The sequence below is a fragment of the Arachis hypogaea genome, chromosome 2 (assembly GCF_003086295.3).
Source record: "Arachis hypogaea cultivar Tifrunner chromosome 2, arahy.Tifrunner.gnm2.J5K5, whole genome shotgun sequence".
NCBI classification, from domain to species: domain Eukaryota; kingdom Viridiplantae; phylum Streptophyta; class Magnoliopsida; order Fabales; family Fabaceae; genus Arachis; species Arachis hypogaea.
Window position 1 is genome coordinate 62950160 of NC_092037.1, and position 18555 is coordinate 62968714.

General features: G+C 40.8%; 1 non-coding gene across 1 annotated transcript; it reads left to right on the forward strand.

The window, feature by feature from the left end:
• The first annotated feature begins 18220 nt into the window (after nucleotides 1–18220).
• On the forward strand, nucleotides 18221–18328 carry LOC112762791 (small nucleolar RNA R71). Its single transcript, XR_003182764.1, has one exon. It is a non-coding gene; the product is annotated as a small nucleolar RNA R71 (small nucleolar RNA).
• The last annotated feature ends 227 nt before the right edge of the window (nucleotides 18329–18555 follow it).

Below are 18555 nucleotides of genomic sequence, written 5' to 3' on the forward strand. Positions count from 1 at the left end.
ACTCAATGCTTTTGAAAATGCAAAGATTTACAAAGAGAAAGCGAAAAGATGGCATGATAAGAAATTGTCATCCAGAGTCTTTGAGCCGGGACAGAAAGTTCTGTTATTTAATTCTAGGCTCAAATTATTCCCTGGGAAATTAAAATCCCGGTGGAGAGGTCCATATGTCATTACGAACGTATCACCATATGGATACATAGAGCTTCAGGATAATGACTCTAACAAAAAGTTCATTGTTAATGGACAAAGAGTCAAACATTATCTTGAAAGCAATTTTGAGCAAGAATGCTCAAAACTGAGACTTGAATAAAACTCAGTAATAGTCCAGCTAATGACACTAAAGAAGCGCTTGCTGGGAGGCAACCCAGCCAATCACAAAATTTAATTTTATTCGTATTAATTAATTAATTGATTTTGTTTCAGGTATATGTCAAGGTATCTTCAAGGTAAAATAGCAATTGGTTAGAATCACAGAGTTATAAGGGAAATTGGAAGCTCACTGACGTGAAAAAGCCAGTAAGAAACATTTTGGGCGTTGAACGCCCAAAAGAAGCACCCACTGGGCGTTCAACGCCAGTAAGGGTAGCCTTCTGGGCGTTAAACGCCAGAAAGGAGCATCTTCTGGGCGTTAAACGCCAGAAAGATGCACCTTCTGGGCGTTTAACGCCAGATTGACAGCATCCTGGGCGTTTAGAAAAACGCCCAGTAACAAAGGACTTCCTGGCGTTCAACGCCAGAAAGATGCATCAGCTGGGCGTTGAACGCCCAGGAGAAGCAACATTTGGGCGTTAAACGCCCAAACCATGCAACAGTTGGGCGTTTAACGCCAGGATGGTGGGAGGAGGTAAAAATTCGTTTTTCTTTACAAATTTTCTAATTTTTTATGTTTCAATTCATGATTTCTTGCATAAACATATTTCAAATTATCATCCCTAAGTGTCAAATTAGTGTTCTAAAAATCCTAATTTCTAAAATCCCTTTTTCAAAAATATCAATTGTATCTTAATCCATAAAGACAAATTAATTTTCAATCCAATCAAACTCTTTTAAAATTTGTTTTCAAAACTCAATTTTCTTTTTAAAATCTTTTTCAAAATTAAAAATTTCAGATTTATCTTTTAAAATTATTATTCATATCTTCTCTTTTAAAATTATATCTTTTTCTGATCATATCTTTTAAAATCACATCTTCTATCTTATCTCTTTCTTATTTTTCGAAAATTTTCCACACCCTCCCTATATATTGTATTCGGCGCCCTCCTCATCATCACCATTCCACCATTGCTCTCCTCTCTTCCCTCTTCTTTCTTCTCTTTTGCTTGAGGACAAGCAAAGCTCTAAGTTTGGTGTGTTTATCCGTGATCACAAAAACATACTCACTAAAGATCATGGCTCCTAAAGGAAAGCAAACCACCCCAAGAGGAAAGAAAGAAAGCAATCCAAAGCCACTTTGGAATCAAGGGAAGTTCTTAACTAAAGAACATTCAGACCATTACTACAAGATAATGAGTCACAGATTAGTGATCCCGGAAGTCAGATTTGATCTGAAAGAAGATGAATATCCGGAGATCCAAGAGCAAATCCGAAACAGGCATTGGGAAATTCTGGCCAATCCTGAAACAAAAGTGGGAAGAAATATGATCCAGGAGTTCTATGCTAATCTATGGCAGACAGACAGGCAAAGAATAATTGGAGCTGCTCTCTTTGACCATCGAACCTTAGTCAGAGGAAAGATCATTCATACCAATTCTGACAAGATCAGGGAGATATTTAAGCTCCCCCAATTGAAAGATGACCCAGACTCCTTTAATAGGAGAATGATGAGGGTCAATAAAGGGCTGGACAAAGTTCTGGAGGACATATGCATCCCTGGAGCCAAGTGGACCACCAGCACGACTGGCGTCCCAGTTCAACTCAAAAGGGAAGATCTAAAACCAGTAGCCAGAGGTTGGCTGGACTTCATAGGGCGTTCCATACTGCCCACCAGCAACCGTTCTGAAGTCACCATTAAAAGAGCAGTAATGATCCACTGCATCATGTTAGGAAAAGAAGTGGAAGTCCATCAGCTGATCTCATGTGAGCTATATAAAATAGCAAACAGGAACTATAAGGACGCCAGATTGGCCTATCCAAGCCTAATCTCTATGCTCTGCAAAGATGCTGGAGTAAAGATGGGAATAACTGAATATATCCTAATTGAAAAGCCCATTACTGGAATATCAATGGTCAGACAACAACAACAAGATGATTCAACTAAAAAGAGAGCACAAGAAGCCCTCCCAGAACTGCCTCAATTCGAATATTGGGAACATCTTGAGGCTTCTATTTCCAGATTGCAAGAAGCTATGGACCAAATAAAGGAAGAACAGAATAATCAAAGTAGCATGCTTTGCAAACTGCTTAAGGAACAGGAAGAGCAAGGGCGTGATCTAAGGGAGCTGAAGCGCCAAAAATTAATCCTTGAACAACACCCCAAGGATTAGAGGAACATTCCTTCCTCAAAACAAAAGGTTGTTGAGTTCCAATTTTTTTCTGCTTTAACTTAGTGATAGCGTTTTTTTTTTCAGAAATTCACCTTAGGAGATATATAGTAGTAGTAGTAATTAGTATGTCTATTTTGATTTTATTTCCAATTAAGCTATAATTTATTTTTCTCATCATCATCAGGCATGAATAAAGTAGTAGATTTTTTTTAGAATAAAGAAGTAATTTATATTTTCGAGTTCTTAATAATAAAAATTATAATTAATTATATGTGGTGGCAATACTTTTTGTTCTCTGAATGAATGCTTGAACAGTGCATAAATTGTACTTTGAATTTGATGAATATTGGCTCCTGAAAGGATGAGGAACACGAAAAATATTATTGATGATCTGAAAAATCATGAAATTGATTCTTGAAGCAAGAAAAAGCAGTTCAAAAAAAAAGCCATGAGCCCTAGATAAGGGTAAAAAGGATCCAAGGCTTTGAGCATCAATGGATAGGAGGGTCCAAGGAAATAAAATCCAGGCCTAAGCGGCTGAACCAAGCTGTCCCTAACCATGAGCTTGTGGCATGCAGGTCCAAGTTACAAGCTTGAGACTGAGTGGTTAAAGTCGTGATCCAAAGCAAAAGAGTGTGCTTAAGAGCTCTGGACACCACTAACTGGGGACTTTAGCAAAGCTAAGTCACAATCTGAAAAGGTTCACCCAATTATGTGTCTGTGGCATTTGTGTATCTGGTGGTAATACTGGAAAACAAAGTGCTTAGGGCCACAGCCAAGACTCATAAAATAACTGTGTTCAAGAATCAACATACTACACTAGGAGCAGCAATAATACTATCTGAATTCTGAGTCCCTAAGGATGCCAATCATTCTTGAATTCAAAAGATACAGGGAGATGCCAAAACTGTTCAGGAACAAAAAGCTACAAGCCCCGCTCATCTAATGAGAATCTGAGCTTCATTTAAAACTCTAAAATATTATTACTTCTTAATTTCTGTTAGAACCTACTTCATTCATCTAGTTGCTTGAGGACAAGCAACAGTTTAAGTTTGGTGTTGTGATGAGCGGATATTTTATACGCTTTTTGGGGGTAATTTCATGTAGATTTTAGCATGTTTTAGTTAGTTTTTAGTTAAATATTATTAGTTTTTAGGCAAAAATCATATTTCTAGACTTTACTATGAGTGTGTGTATTTTTCTGTGATTTCAGGTATTTTCTGGCTGAAATTGAGGAAGCTGAGCAAAAATCTGACTTAGGCTGAAAAAGGACTGCTGATGCTGTTGGATCCTGACCTCCCTGCACTCGAAATGGATTTTTTGGAGCTACAGGAGTCCAATTGGTGCGCTCTCAACGGCGTTGGAAAGTAGACATCCAGGGCTTTCCAGCAATATATAATAGTCCAAAAAGGGGAAGTAACCCTCAGAGTCAATGAGGATGAGTTCAAGTTGAATGCTATGAAAGCTATGCAGCATCCAGACACACCAGATGACTGCATGGACGCTGACATTATTGACTCTCTGATAGAAGAGATCAATATGACTGAAAGCCTAGAATCAGAGCTTGAGGACATCTTCAAAGATACCCAACCTGATCAAGAAGAACTAGAGGAAACAAAGGAATTTTCGAAAATTCCTCAGGAGGAGGATAAATCTCCCAAACCTGAACTCAAACCTCTACCACCATCCCTGAAGTATGCATTTTTGGGAGAGGGTGACACTTTTCCATTGATTATAAGCTCTGCTTTGAATCCACAGGAAGAGGAAGCACTGATTCAAGTGCTTAGGACACACAAGACAGCTCTTGGGTGGTCCATAAGTGATCTTAAGGGCATTAGCCCAGCTAGATGCATGCACAAGATCCTGTTGGAGGATAATGCCAAACCAGTGGTCCAACCACAGAGGAGGCTAAATCCAGCCATGAAGGAGGTGGTGCAGAAAGAGGTCACTAAATTACTAGAGGCTGAGATTATTTATCCTATTTCTGATAGCCCCTGGGTGAGCCCTGTCCAAGTTGTCCCCAAAAAGGGAGGCATGACAGTGGTTCATAATGAAAAAAATGAACTGGTTCCTACAAGAACAGTCACAGGGTGGCGTATGTGTATTGACTACAGAAGGCTCAATACAGCCACCAGAAAGGATCATTTTCCTTTACCATTCATAGACCAAATGCTAGAAAGACGAGCTGGTCATGATTATTACTGCTTTTTGGATGGCTATTCAGGCTACAACCAAATTGCAGTAGATCCTCAGGACCAAGAGAAAACAGCATTTACTTGCCCTTCTGGCGTGTTTGCCTACAGAAGGATGCCTTTTGGTCTGTGCAATGCACCTGCAACCTTTCAGAGGTGCATGCTCTCTATCTTCTCAGATATGGTAGAGAAATTTCTGGAAGTCTTCATGGATGACTTTTCAGTATATGGAGACTCATTCAGCTCCTGTCTTAACCACCTATCACTTGTCCTGAAAAGGTGCCAAGAGACTAACCTGGTTTTAAACTGGGAGAAATGTCACTTCATGGTGACTGAAGGAATTGTCCTTGGGCACAAAATTTCAAGCAGGGGAATAGAGGTGGATAAGGCAAAGGTAGAGGTGATTGAAAAGCTACCACCACCTGCCAATGTTAAGGCAATCAGAAGCTTTCTGGGGCATGCAGGATTCTATAGAAGGTTTATAAAGGATTTTTCGAAAATTGCAAAACCTTTGAGTAACCTGCTAGCTGCTGACACACCATTTGTGTTTGATACACAGTGTCTGCAGGCATTTGAGACCTTGAAAGCTAAGCTGGTCACAGCACCAATCATCTCTGCACCAGATTGGGCATTACCATTTGAATTAATGTGTGATGCCAGTGATCATGCCATTGGTGCAGTGTTGGGACAGAGGCATAATAAACTTCTGCACATCATTTATTATGCTAGCCGTGTTCTAAATGATGCACAGAAGAATTACACAACCACAGAAAAAGAATTACTTGCAGTGGTTTATGCCATTGACAAGTTTAGATCTTATCTAGTAGGATCCAAGGTGGTTGTGTACACTGACCATGCTGCTCTTAAATACTTACTCACAAAGCAGGATTCAAAACCCAGGCTTATCAGATGGGTGTTGCTTCTGCAAGAGTTTGATATAGAAATAAGAGACAGAAAAGGGACAGAGAACCAAGTAGCTGATCATCTGTCCCGAATAGAACCAGTAGCTGGGGCGTCCCTCCCTTCTACTGAGATCTCCGAGACTTTCCCAGATGAGCAACTCTTTGCCATTCAGGAAGCTCCATGGTTTGCAGATATTGCAAACTACAAAACTGTGAGGTTCATACCCAAGGAGTACAGCAGTGTGCAAAGAAAGAAACTAATTTCAGATGCCAAGTACTACCTCTGGGATGAACCATATCTCTTTAAGAGATGTGCTGACGGAGTGATCCGCAGATGTGTACCCAGAGAAGAAGCACAAAGGATCCTATGGCATTGCCATGGATCACAATATGGAGGACATTTTGGAAGTGAGCAAACAGCCACTAAAGTCCTCCAGTGCGGCTTCTACTGGCCTACTCTCTATAAAGATTCCCGAGAGTTTGTGCGTAACTGTGACAGTTGCCAAAGAGCTGGTAACTTGCCTCACGGATATGCCATGCATCAACAAGGGATATTAGAGATATAATTGTTTGATGTATGGGGAATTGACTTCATGGGTCCATTCCCACCATCATACTCAAACACTTACATTCTGGTGGCAGTGGACTATGTATCTAAGTGGGTAGAAGCAATTGCTACACCCACTAATGATACCAAGACCGTGCTGAAATTCCTCCAGAAACACATCTTCAGCAGATTTGGCGTTCCCAGAGTATTAATCAGTGACGGGGGCACTCATTTCTGCAATAAACTGCTACACTCTGCTATGGTTAGACATGGAATTAGCCATAAAGTGGCAACTCCATATCATCCACAGACAAATGGGCAAGCTGAAGTCTCTAACAGAGAGCTAAAAAGAATCCTAGAACGGACTGTGATAGCCCGAAGAAAGGATTGGGCAAAGAGCTTGGATGATGCTCTGTGGGCATACAGAACAGCATTCAAGACTCCTATCGGAACCTCTCCATACCAACTGGTGTATGGGAAGGCCTGTCATTTGCCCGTGGAACTGGAACATAAAGCCTACTGGGCAACCAGATTCCTAAACATGGATGCTCAGTTAGCTGGTGAAAAAAGATTGCTCCAGTTAAATGAGCTAGAGGAGTTCAGACTCAATGCCTTTGAAAATGCAAAAATTTATAAGGAAAAGGCAAAGAAGTGGCATGACAAGAAGTTGTCAACCAGAGTCTTTGAGCCAGGACAAAAAGTTCTGCTCTTCAACTCCAGGCTCAGATTGTTTCCTGGAAAACTTAAATCCCGGTGGAGGGGTCTGTATGTGATTACAGGAGTGTCACCATATGGATATGTTGAGCTTCAGGATATTGATTCTGACAAAAAGTTCATTGTTAATGGACAGAGAATCAAGCATTATCTTGAAAGCAATTTTGAGCAGGAATGCTCAAAACTGAGGCTTGAGTGATTCTCAGTGAAGGTCCAGCTAAAGACAGTAAAGAAGCGCTTGCTGGGAGGCAACCCAGTCATTAGGAAATTGTATAAATTGTTTTTACAGAGGCAAGTATCAAAAATGAAGGAATTCACAGAGTTACAGAAGGATTCAGCTCAAAAAGCAGAGAAAAAGAGCTTACTGGCGAAAAAACGTCAGTAAGGGGCATTTTGGGCGTTAAACGCCAGAATGGGTACCATTCGGGGCGTTTAACGCCAGGAATGGTGCCATTTTGGGCGTTAAACGCCAGAATGGGCACCATTCTGGGCGTTTAACGCCAGGTGTGTAGCATCCTGGGCGTTTAGAAAAATGCCCAGTGATAAAGGATTTCTGGCGTTTAACGCCAGCCAGGGCACCTGGCTGGGCATTAAACGCCCAAAAGGGGCATCAATTGGGCGTTAAACGCCAGAATGGGTGCCATTCTGGGCGTTTAACGCCAGAAAGGTGGGAGGGGACCACAATTTTGTTTTCAAATCAGATTTTTTCAAACTTTCCTTTTCTTACCCATATTTTTCTACAAAAATACATTTCAATCTCTCATCATTCACTTTCAAATTTTCAAAAATCTAAAATCACTCTTCAAATCTCTCAAATCATTCCCAAATTTTGTTCAAAAAAAAATTCACCCTTTTCTCAATTTCTTTCCATATCTTCTCAAATCTCCTTTCAAATTTCTTTTTTTTCGAAAACTCCCCTCCCCACCTTATAAATACACGATTGGCTCCCTCTTTCCACCACACCATTCGAATTTCCTCTTCCTCCCTCTCTCTTCTTTCCTTTCTTTTGCTTGAGGACAAGCAAACCTCTAAGTTTGGTGTGCTTCTCCGTGATCACTAAGCCAAGATTCATCAATATCATGGCTCCTAAGGGAAGACAAACCAATTCAAGAGGCAAGAAAGAGAATAATCCAAGAGCAAATTCGAAACAGAGGATGGGAAGTTCTAACCAATCCTGAGATAAAGGTTGGAAGGAACATGGTTCAGGAATTCTACTCAAATCTGTGGCTAACAGATAAGCAGAGAATGACTGGAACCGCTTACCATACCTACAGAACCATGGTCAGAGGGAAAGTTATGTACTTCCATCTGGACAAAATAAGAGAAATCTTCAAGTTGCCTCAACTGCAAGATGATCCTGACTCCTTTAATAGGAGGATGGTGAGAGCAGATAAAGAGTTGGATCAAGTTCTAGAGGACATATGCCTCCCTGGAACTAAGTGGATAACCAATTCTAAAGGTGTCCCAAACCAACTCAAGAGGGGAGACCTCAAACCAATTGCAAGAGGTTGGCTAGACTTTATTGGGCGTTCCATATTACCCACTAGCAACCGTTCTGAGGTCACCATCAAGAGAGCAGTAATGATTCATTGCATTATGCTTGGAAGAGAAGTGGAGGTTCATCATGTGATTGCTTGTGAGATCTACACAATTGCAAATAAGAATTCCACTGTAACCAAATTGGCTTACCCAAGCTTGATCTCCTTGCTCTGTAAAGAGGCTGGGGTAAAGATGGAAGCAGATGAATTCATACCCATTGAACATCCAATCACCAAGGAGTCAATGGAAGGAGCAAGAGAAGCAGGGGCGTGAAATCCAAGAGTTGAAACGCCAAAAGCTCTCCTCTCAAGCTGAGGGAGCATCCACTTCTCAAAATCAAGGTTGTTGAGTCCTAACTCTGTGAAAACCTCTATCATTAGGAGCCTAGTTTAAATTTTTGTTTTCTAATTTTTTTCTTTTAGTTTCATTTTATATCTATTTTTTGAGTCTTGTTCTTAATTTATAATTAATAAAATTTAGAATTTATGCCTTAAAGCTATGAATGTCCTATGAATCCATCACCTCTCTTAAATGAAAAATGCTTTAATCACAAAAGAACAAGAAGTACAAGATTTCGAAATTTATCCTTGAAACTAGTTGAATTAGTTTGATGTGGTGACAATACTTTTTGTTTTCTGAATGAATGCTTGAACAGTGCATATGTCTCTTGAATTTGTTGTTTTGAGAATGTTAAAAATTGTTGGCTCTTGAAAGAATGAGGAGAAAGAGAACTGTTATTGAGGATCTGAAAAATCATAAACATGATTCTTGAAGCAAGAAGAAGCAAAAAAAAAATTTCGAAAAAAAAGAGAAGAAAAAGAAAAAGAAAGAAATAAAGTTGTGAACCAAGGCAAAAAGAGTGTGCTTAAGAACCCTGGACACCTCTAATTGGGGACTCTAGCAAAGCTGAGTCACAATCTAAAAAGGTTCATCCAATTATGTGTCTGTGGCATGTATGTATCCGGTGGTAATACTGGAAGACAGAGTGCTTTGGGCCACAGCCAAGACTCATACACTAGCTATGTTCAAGAATCATTATACTTAACTAGGAGAATCAATAACATTATCTGAGTTCTGAGTTCTCATAGATGCCAATCATTCTGAACTTCAAAGGATAGAGTGAGATGCCAAAACTGTTCGGAGGCAAAAAGCTACTAGTCCCGCTCATCTAATTGGAACTATGTTTCTTTGATATTTTGGAGTCTATAGTATATTCTCTTCTTTTTATCCTATTTTGATTTTCAGTTGCTTGGGGACAAGCAACAATTTAAGTTTGGTGTTGTGATGAGCGGATAATTTGTACGCTTTTTGGCATTGTTTTTAGTATGTTTTTAGTATCTTTTAGTTAGTTTTTAGTATATTTTTATTAGTTTTTAGTTAAAATTCACTTTTCTGGACTTTACTATGAGTTTGTGTGTTTTTCTGTGATTTCAGGTATTTTCTGGCTGAAATTGAGGGTCCTGAGCAAAAATCTGATTCAGAGACTGAAAAGGACTGCAGATGCTGTTGGATTCTGACCTCCCTGCACTCGAAGTGGATTTTCTGGAGCTACAGAAGCCCAATTAGCGCGCTCTCAACGGCATTGGAAAGTAGACATCTTGGGCTTTCCAGCAATATATGATAGTCCATACTTTTCCCAAGATTTGATGGCCCAAACCGGCGTAGCAATTCAGCCTCAGGAATTCCAGCGTTAAACGCTGGAACTGGCATAAAACTTGGAGTTAAACGCCCAAACTGGCATGAAAGCTGGCGTTTAACTCCAGAAAAGGTCTCTACACATGAAAGCTTCAATGCTCAGCCCAAGCACACACCAAGTGGGCCCGGAAGTGAATTTTTCTGTCATTTACTCATTTCTGTACACCTTAGGCTACTAGTTTACTATTAATAGGATCTTTTGACATTGTATCAGTACCTCATGACACTTTACACGTTTCTTTGTGTACCTTCCACGGCATGAGTCTCTAAACCTCATGGTTGGGGGTGAGGAGCTCTGCTGTGTCTTGATGGATTAATGCAATTACTACTGTTTCTTATTCAATTATGCTTGCTTCCATTCTAAGATATCACTTGCTCTTAACCCGGATGAATGTGATGATCCGTGACACTCATCATCATTCTCAACTATGAACGTGTGCCTGACAACCACCTCCGTTCTATTTTAGATTAAGTAGATATCTCTTGGATTCTTTAATCGGAATCTTCGTGGTATAAGCTAGAACTGATGGCGGCATTCAAGAGAATCCGGAAGGTCTAAACCTTGTCTGTGGTATTCTGAGTAGGATTCAATGATTGAATGACTGTGACGTGCTTTAAACTCCTAGCAGGCGGGGCGTTAGTGACAGACGCAAAAGAATCACTGGATTCTATTCCTGCCTGACCGAGAACCGACAGATGATTAGCCATGCTGTGACAGAGCATAGGAACGTTTTCACTGAGAGGATGGGAGGTAGCCACTGACAACGGTGAAACCTTACATACAGCTTGCCATGGAAGGAGCCTTGCGTGTTTGATGAAGAAGGCAGTAGGAAAGCAGAGATTCGGAAGATGGAGCATCTTCAAAGCCTCAACCTACTCTCCATTACTGCATAACAAGTACTTATTTCATGTTCTTTTGCTTTTCACAATCAATCCTGATAATTTCTGATATCCTGACTAAGATTTACAAGATAACCATAGCTTGCTTCAAGCCGACAATCTCCGTGAGATCGACCCTTGCTCACGCAAGGTATTACTTGGACGACCCAGTGCACTTGCTGGTTAGTTGTGCGGGATTGCAAAAGTGTGATTGCAATTTCGTGCACCAGCCAGCACAAAAAGTCGGACCAGCCACAACAACCCAAGTTATAAGTAAAGCCCTGGAAAGAGGTCTGGCCAACCCTATAAAAGAGGATTACTATAACTTCGAAGAGCCCGACATGAGGAAGTCGGACTCCTACAAAAAAGTTACAAAAGATAATCCCTGAAAGAGACCTAAAACGAGGTCCAAAAAAGAGGATTATCAAGTAACTCGACAGGGCCCGACGTGACAAAATCGGCCCGAAAAGAAAAAGTTACAAAAGATAATCCCTGAAAGAGACTTAAAACGAGGTCCAAAAAAGAGGATTATCAAGTAACTCAACAGGGCCCGACGTGACAAAGTCGGCCCGGAAAGAAAAAGTTACAAAAGATAATCCCTGAAAGAGACCTAAAACGAGGTCCAAAAAAGAGGATTATCAAGTAACTCGACAGGGCCCGACGTGACAAAGTCGGCCCAGAAAGAAAAAGTTACAAAAGATAATCCCTGAAAGAGACCTAAAACGAGGTCCAAAAAAGAAGATCATCAAGTAACTCGACAGGGTCCGAACTGATGAAGTCGGCCCAGAAAGACGTAAAGCTACAAAGGTAATCCCCAAAAAGAGACCTGAACAAAGTCCGAGAAAGAGGATTACCAAGCAAACTCGACAGGATCCGACATGATGAAGTCAAGCCCAGGACACAGAAATTACAAACGAAATCCCCAAAAGAGATCTAAACGAGGTCCAAAAAGGAGGATTACAAACGAAATCAAACCAAATAATCAAGATGATTATGTTAGACAAAATCTCAGCCTACTAAGGTACCAAGATAAGTGCAAGCAGATGGTGCACGAAATTGTGATCATCAATGGCGCCATCAACATGGTACGCTCAATTGCAATCTCAACTCTTTAACACAACTTCGCACAACTAACCAGCAAGTGCACTGGGTCATCCAAGTAATAAACCTTACGCGAGTAAGGGTCGATCCCACGGAGATTATTGGTATGAAGCAAGCTATGGTCACCTTGTAAATCTCAGTCAGGCAGATTCAAATGGTTATGAATGATATATGAATAAAGCATGAAGATAAAGATACTTATGTAATTCATTGGTGAGAATTTCAGATAAGCGTATGGAGATGCTTTGTCCCTTCCGTCTCTCTGCCTTCCTACTGTCTTCATCCAATCCTTCTTACTCCTTTCCATGGCAAGCTGTATGTTGGGCATCACCGTTGTCAGTGGCTACAGTCCCGTCCTCTCAGTGAAAATGTTCAACGCGCTCTGTCACAGCACGACTAATCATCTGTCGGTTCTCAATCAGGTTGGAATAGAATCCAGTGATTCTTTTGCATCTGTCACTAACGCCCAGCCTTCAGGAGTTTGAAGCTCGTCACAGTCATTCAATCATTGAATCCTACTCAGAATACCACAGACAAGGTTTAGACCTTCCGGATTCTCTTGAATGCCACCATCAATTCTAGCTTATACCACGAAGATTCCGATTAAGGGATCCAAGAGATATCCACTCAATCTAAGGTAGAACGGAGGTGGTTGTCAGGCACACGTTCATAGGTGAGAATGATGATGAGTGTCACGGATCATCACATTCATCAAGTTGAAGAACAAGTGATATCTTAGAACAAGAATAAGCTGAATTGAATAGAAGAACAATAGTAATTGCATTAATACTCGAGGTACAGCAGAGCTCCACACCTTAATCTATGGTGTGTAGAGACTCCACCGTTGAAAATACATAAGAACAAGGTCTAGGCATGGCCGTGAGGCCAGCTCCCAATAATCTAAGAACTAGACGTCCAAAGATGATCCTAAGATCTGAAGTGATCAAAAGATGAAAATACAATAGCAAAAGGTCCTATTTGTAGAGAACTAGTAGCTTAGGGTTTACAAAGATGAGTAAATGACATAAAAATCCTCTTTCGGGCCCACTTGGTGTGTGCTTGGGCTGAGCATTGAAGCATTTTCGTGTAGAGACTTCTCTTGGAGTTAAACGCCAGCTTTTGTGCCAATTTGGGCGTTTAACTCCCATTCTTGTGCCAGTTCCGGCGTTTAACGCCGGGCAGTTTTGAGCTGATTTGGAACGCCAGTTTGGGCCATCAAATCTCGGGCAAAGTATGGACTATTATAGATTTCTGGAAAGCCCAGGATGTCTACTTTCCAATTCAATCGAGAGCGCGCCAATTGGGCTTCTGTAACTCTAGAAAAGCTACTTTGAGTGCAGGGAGGTCAGAATCCAACAGCATCTGCAGTCCTTTTCAGCCTCTGAATCAGATTTTTGCTCAGGTCCCTCAATTTCAGTCAGAAAATACCTAAAATCACAGAAAAACACACAAACTCATAGTAAAGTCCAAAAAAGTGAATTTTAACTAAAATCTAATAAAAATATAATAAAAACTAACTAAAACATACTAAAAACATACTAAAAATAATGCCAAAAAGCGTATAAATTATTCGCTCATCACAACACCAAATTTAAATTGTTGCTTGTACCCAAGCAACTGAAAATCAAATAAGATAAAAAGAAGAGAATATGCAATGAACTCCAAAAACATCTATGAAGATCAGTATTAATTAGATGAGCGGGGCTTTTAGCTTTTTGCCTCTGAACAGTTTTGGCATCTCACTCTATCCTTTGATATTCAAAATGATTGGCTTCTATAGGAACTCAGAATCCAGATAGTGTTATTGATTCTCCTAGTTAAGTATGATGATTCTTGAACACAGCTTCTTTATGAGTCTTGGCCGTGGCCCAAAGCACTCTGTCTTCCAGTATTACCACCGGATACATACATGCCACATACACATAATTGGGTGAACCTTTTCAGATTGTGACTCAGCTTTGCTAGAGTCCCCAATTAGAGGTGTCCAGGGTTCTTAAGCACACTCTTTTTGCCTTGGATCACAACTTTATTTTTTTTTCTCTTTTTTTTTGCATATACTCTTTTTTTTTTGAATTCACTGCTTTTTCTTGCTTCAAGAATCATTTTTATGATTTTTCAGATCCTCAGTAACATGTCTCCTTTTTCATCATTCTTTCAAGAGCCAATTTTCATGAACAACAAATTCAAAAGACATATGCACTGTTTAAGCATACATTCAGAAAACAAAAGTATTGCCACCACATCAAAATAATTAATCTATTATAAAATTCAGAATTCATGCAATTCTTCTCTTTTTTCAATTAAGAACATTTTTTATTTAAGAAAGGTGATGGATTCATAGGACATTCATAACTTTAAGGCATAGACACTAAGACACTAATGATCATAAGACACAAACATAGATAAACATAAGCATGAAAATTCGAAAAACAAGAAAATAAAGAACAAGGAAATTAAAGAACGGGTCCACCTTAGTGATGGCGGCTTGTTCTTCCTCTTGAAGATCTTATGGAGTGCTTGAGCTACTCAATGTCTCTTCCTTGCCTTTGTTATTCCTCTCTCATGATTCTTTGATTTTCTCTAATTTCATGGAGGAGGATGGAATGCTCTTGGTGCTTCACCCTTAGTTGTCCCATGTTGGAACTCAATTCTCCTAGGGAGGTGTTGATTTGCTCCCAATAATTTTGTGGAGGAAAGTGCATCCCTTGAGGCATCTCAGGGATTTCATGATGAGTAGGATCTCTTGTTTGCTCCATCCTTTTCTTAGTGATGGGCTTGTCCTCATCAATGAGGATGTCTCCCTCTATGTCAATTCCAACCGAATAACAAAGGTGACAAATGAGATGAGGAAAGGCTAACCTTGCCAAGGTAGAAGACTTGTCCGCCACCTTATAAAGTTCTTGGGCTATAACCTCATGAACTTCTACTTCTTCTCCAATCATAATGCTATGAATCATGATGGCCCGGTCTATAGTAACTTCGGACCGGTTGCTAGTGGGAATAATTGAGCGTTGGATAAACTCCAACCATCCCCTAGCCACGGGCTTGAGGTCATGCCTTCTCAGTTGAACCGGCTTCCTTCTTAAATCTCTCTTCCATTGAGCGCCCTCTTCACAAATGTCTATGAGGACTTGGTCCAACCTTTGATCAAAGTTGACCTTTCTAGTGTAGGGGTGTTCATCTCCTTGCATCATGGGCAAGTTGAATGCCAACCTTACATTTTTCGGACTGAAATCTAAGTATTTCCCCCGAACCATTGTAAGCCAATTCTTTGGGTCCGGGTTCACACTTTGATCATGGTTCTTGGTGATCCATGCATTGGCATAGAACTCTTGAACCATTAAGATTCTGACTTGTTGAATGGGTTGGTAAGAACTTCCCAACCTCTTCTTTGGATCTCATGTCGGATCTCCGGATATTCACTCTTTTTGAGTTTGAAAGGGACCTCGGGGATCACCTTTTTCATGGCCACAACTTCATAGAAGTGGTCTTGATGCACCTTTGAGATGAATCTCTCCATCTCCCATGACTCGGAGGTGGAAGCTTTTGCCTTCCCTTTCCTCTTTCTAGAGGTTTCTCCGGCCTTAGGTGCCATAAATGGTTATGGAAAAACAAAAAGCAATGCTTTTACCACACCAAACTTAGAAGGTTTGCTCGTCCTCGAGCAAAAGAAGAAAGAAGAGAGTAGAAGAAGAAGAAGAAAATGGAGGAGATGGAGGAGGCTATGAGGTTCAGCCAAGGGGGAGAAGTAGTGTGTAGGTTGTGTGAAAATCAAGGAGTGAAGATGGGTTTATATAGGAATGGAGAGAGGGGTATGGTTCGGTTATGAATGGGTGGGTTTGGGAGGGAAAGTGGTTTGAATTTGAGTGGTGAGGTAGGTGAGGTTTTATGAAGGATGGATGTGAGTGGTGAAGAGAATAGTGAGATTTGATAGGTGAGGGGTTTTTGGGGAAGAGTGGTTGAGGTGATTGGTGAATGGGTGAAGAAGAAGAGAGAGGGTGGTGGGGTAGGTGGGGATCCTGTGGGGTCCACAGATCCTGAGGTGTCAAGGAAAATTCATCCCTACACCAAGTGGCAATAAAAAATGCTCTTTATGACAATTCTGGCGTTAAACGCCGGGCTGGTGCCCATTCCTAGCGTTTAACGCCAGCTTCTTGCCCTTTCCTGGTGTTTAACACCAGTCTGGTGCCCCTTTCTGGCGTTAAACGCCCAGAATGGTGCCAGACTGGGCGTTAAACGCCCATTTGCTGCCCTTACTGGCGTTTAAACGCCAGCAAGATCTTCTTCCAGGGTGTGTTGTTTTTCTTTCTGTTTTTCATTCTGTTTTTGCCTTTTCAATTGATTTTTTGACTGCCTATGATCATCAACCTACAGAAAACATGAAATAACAAAGGAAAATAGATTAAACATAACATTGGGTTGCCTCCCAATAAGCGCTTCTTTAATGTCAGTAGCTTGACAGAGGGCTCTCATGGAGCCTCACAGATACTCAGAGCAATGTTGGAACCTCCCAACACCAAACTTAGAGTTTGAATGTGGGGGTTCAACACCAAACTTAGAAGTTGGTTGTGGCCTCCCAACACCAAACTTAAAGTTTGACTGTGGGGGCTCTGTTTGACTCTGTTTTGAGAGAAGCTCTTCATGCTTCTTCTCCATGGTTACAGAGGGATATCCTTGAGCCTTAAACACAAAGGATTCTTCATTCACTTGAATGATCAATTCTCCTCTGTCAACATCAATCACAGTCTTTGCTGTGGCTAGGAAGGGTCTGCCAAGGATGATGGATTCATCCATGCACTTCCCAGTCTCTAGGACTATGAAATCAGCAGGGATGTAATGGTCTTCAATCTCTACCAGAACATCCTCTACAAGCCCATAAGCTTGTTTTCTTGAATTGTCTGCCATCTCTAGTGAGATTCTTGCAGCTTGCACCTCAAAGATCTCTAGCTTCTCCATTACAGAGAGAGGCATGAGGTTTATGCTTGACCCTAGGTCACACAGAGCCTTCTTAAAGGTCATGGTGCCTATGGTACAAGGTATTGAAAACTTCCCAGGATCTTGTATCTTGTGAGGTAATTTCTGCCTAGACAAGTCATCCAGTTCTTTGGTGAGCAAAGGAGGTTTGTTCTCCCAAGTCTCATTACCAAATAACCTGTCATTTAGCTTCATGATTGCTCCAAGGTATTTAGCAACTTGCTCTTCAGTGACATACTCATCCTCTTCAGAGGAAGAATACTCATCAGAGCTCATGAATGGCAGAAGTAAATCCAATAGAATCTCTATGGTCTCAATGTGAGCCTCAGATTCCCATGGTTCCTCATTAGGGAACTCATTGGAGGCCAGTGGACGTCCATTGAGGTCTTCCTCAGTGGCGATCACTGCCTCTTTCTCCTCTCCAAATTCGGCCATGTTGATGACCTTTCACTCTCCTTTTGGATTCTCTTCTGTATTGCTTGGAAGAGTACTAGGAGGGAGTTCAGTAACTTTCTTACTCAGCTGACCCACTTGTGCCTCCAAGTTCCTAATGGAGGACCTTGTTTCAGTCATGAAACTTTGAGTTGTTTTGATTAGATCAGAGACCATGGTTGCTAAGTCAGAGTGGCTCTGCTTAGAATTCTCTGTCTGTTGCTGAGAAGATGATGGAAAAGGCTTGCCATTGCTAAACCTGTTTCTTCCACCATTATTGTTGTTGAAACGTTGTTGAGGTCTCTGTTGATCCTTCCATGAGAGATTTGGATGATTTCTCCATGAAGATTTATAGGTATTTCCATAGGGTTCTCCCATGTAATTCACCTCTTCCATTAAAGGGTTCTCAGGATCATAAGCTTCTTCTTCAGATGAAGCGTCCTTAGTACTACCTGGTGTAGCTTGCATTCCAGACAGACTTTGAGAGATCATATTGACTTGCTGAGTCAATATTTTGTTCTGAGCCAATATGGCATTCAGAGTATCAATCTCAAGAACTCCTTTCTTCTGATTCGTCCTATTGTTCACAGGATTCCTTTCAGAAGTGTACATGAATTGATTATTTACAACCATTTCAATGAGTTCTTGAGCTTCTGTAGGCATCTTCTTCAGATGAAGAGATCCTCCAGCAAAACTATCCAATGACATCTTGGACAGTTCAGACAGACCATCATAGAAGATACCTATGATGCTCCATTCAGAAAGCATGTCAGAAGGACACTTTCTGATCAATTGTTTGTATCTTTCCCAAGCTTCATAGAGGGATTCACCTTCCTTCTGTCTGAAGGTTTGGACTTCCACTCTAAGCTTACTCAATTTTTGAGGTGGAAAGAACTTTGCCAAGAAGGCATTGACTAGCTTTTCCCAAGAGTTCAGGCTTTTTTTTAGGTTGTGAGTCCAACCATATCCTAGCTTTGTCTCTTACAGCAAAAGGGAATAGCATAAGTCTGTAGACTTCAGGGTCAACCCCATTAGTCTTGACAGTGTCACAGATTTGCAAGAATTCAGCTAAAAACTGATGAGGATCTTCCATTGGA